The sequence below is a fragment of the Haliotis asinina genome, chromosome 7 (assembly GCF_037392515.1).
Source record: "Haliotis asinina isolate JCU_RB_2024 chromosome 7, JCU_Hal_asi_v2, whole genome shotgun sequence".
Taxonomy (NCBI): domain Eukaryota; kingdom Metazoa; phylum Mollusca; class Gastropoda; order Lepetellida; family Haliotidae; genus Haliotis; species Haliotis asinina.
Window position 1 is genome coordinate 30,356,178 of NC_090286.1, and position 2,621 is coordinate 30,358,798.

General features: G+C 38.9%; 1 protein-coding gene across 1 annotated transcript in view; it reads right to left on the reverse strand.

Annotated features, from left to right (window-relative positions):
- LOC137290350 (AP-1 complex subunit mu-1) overlaps positions 1–2,621 on the reverse strand; it is a 190,511-nt gene that overhangs the window by 97,076 nt on the left and 90,814 nt on the right. The window lies entirely within an intron of this gene.

Genomic DNA, 2,621 nt, shown 5'->3' on the forward strand with positions numbered 1-2,621 from the left:
AGCTTCAAATTACCTTGTCTTGCCCAGCTCATTAGAACCCAGGCCAGTACACATTACTGGAACTAGGTTCCTGCTAATCCTTACCAGAAGCAGACTTTATATCAATTCAACTTGTTGTCTTTGATTAACAAATTTTACACACTGTCTTTTCAGAACGTAAACACATACAGTATCTAAACATGTTTAGGACTGTGTTTTAGTCCTATACAGGATACATGCTTGAATTGTTTTGTTTTGTTTATCTTATCTCACGACTGGAATGTCGTCTCACTGTCTAAATACTCCTAAGACAACATTCAAATTGCGTTAACATGTTTAAAATGTATAATGTAAACATGCGCACATGTTTAAAACCAAATGAACCATTAGACCATAGAACATTAATATGAAAGTCTAAACATGTTAAAAACATAAATTTAATTATTTAACATTTAAACCTGCGGAAAGTGCATCGGTTAAGTCAAATGTTAATGATATGTTTATTATATCAATATATATTTAACAGGATGTGTAAATCAGTTTCACGGACACTTGTACAACGCTGCCAGGACTTACAATGCTAACGAAAGGATATACAAACAAGCCAAGCTATGATAATCGAATCTAAATAATCGAGTCTGGACCAGACAAACTCCAAGACCGCCCCACCGGAGTGCAATGGGTCAAAACATAATGCTAAGAGCAACATAAACTATTGTGCAGAACATGTAAGATACCGAAATTGTATGGAAACATTTTACCGTATTTCCTCGTCTAAAACATTTCCACGTATTTCCTCGACTTTAAAGGTTAATTATTTGGCATTGTTATTACATAATAACATTCAAAGATGAATGCATGCCCTGTCTGCGTCATCCTTTCCTGAAAAAACGTAACGATTATAGAGATGTACCACAAATAAAAAGTTAACACTTTAGACCCGCCCACGGATTGTTCTCTATTCGCCTACAGTCTTAAAACAACACTTTGTGGTCTGCTGACCACGGATTACGCAATGATGAACGCAATTTACCCCTATAATCTGAAAGTGGACTCTTCTGACTGAAAGAAGAAAAAGAGGTATAAAGTGGTATTAAATGACTTTATTTGTTAACATAAAATCATATTTAATTATTTATTTCTATTATGAGGAAAATGTGCCCGGTAGAAAGAGAGCGGTCACTTTGCATCTATCTATGACGCACTTCCGGTGTATGGCTACTTGTCTAACAACATTCAAACGATAGTTTCGTTCGTTATGCAGAACCTGTCTTCCCCCGTGTATCCTGTGATCTCTGCCCTTTGTAGGTTAGCCATTGCGACTCTTCGTACTTGACAAAAACTCCATTTTTATAGGGTTATGGTGGTTTGAAAGGAACTAAACCTATTAGTAACAGAGAAGTGGGTATACCATGATAAATTAATCCGTTTCATTTTACATGTATTTGATCCCAGGTGTGACTTCATATTGGCCATACTTATCTTCCTACTCCAATAAATATCCTTATAACAACATTCAATCAAGATCACTATAGACACGCGTAGGCCTATTTTTCAGCGCCTCTATGGCTTTCACGTCACACCAGAGTTGGCTTCATGGGGCGACCTTTCCATGGTATGTACGGTATCGAGTTGAAAGTGACGGGTATTTTTGTATAACACGCACATGTGCCTAGTGGTTCATTAAATGCGAATATAAGCTATGTGTAGTGACCTTTTCGATAATCCTTTAATTTTTGTCTCTTCACGTTTTTGCTTGGGTTAAACGACGGGTTTAAAACACCCTTAGAAAACCCAAACTAATAACTGTGAACCATTTCTATACATATCGCATAACATAACTATTGAGCTTAAATTGACAAACAATCTATTCTTTTTAGTTCAGATTTTTAATTTTTTTCCTACGCGCATCATTTGGATAGCCTAACGATTTCAAATATTTGAAGGCTTGCTTTTAACAAACAAAAACCGTTATTGAAGAAAAGAAATTCGGATTTGGAACGGTAAGATAACAGGGATAAGAGGAACCTTAGGTTCATTTGCGTCTAACCGGATTTCGGAGGTACATGTATATAGAATCTAATCAACGTAAGAGGAGAGGGGTTTGGGAGCCCGACCCGGAGTCATCGTAAGCAGTCGGGTTGGGGATCAACTGATGGTCAGCGACTGGGTGCCCTCAAACACAGCAAGTGCTAATATTTGTTAGTGCATTGGAAACACAAAACACATACAGCTCCTTTCAATGAGTGAGTGAGTTTAGTTTTACGCCGCACTCAGCAATATTTCAGCAATAAGGCGGCGGTCTGTAAGTAATCGAGTCTGGACCGGACAATCCAGTAATCAACAGCATGAACACTTACGACTCAGAGGCTTTTACGAGGCGTTAGTTGAACGGTCGCTAAACTGGATCGCTGGGACTAGGAATGCGCGGTGATAGTGTTTTGGTTGGTTGATTGTCTGTGTGTTGTTACCGCTGCGCATTTAGCAGTACGGTTTTGGACAATCCATGCTGTGGTCAACAGAATGAGCATCGATCTGCGCAACTGGGAACCGATGTCATGTGTCAACCAAGTCAGGGAGCCTGATCACCCGATCCCGTTAGTTGCCTCTTACCACAAGCACGGTCGCCTTTTATGGCAAGC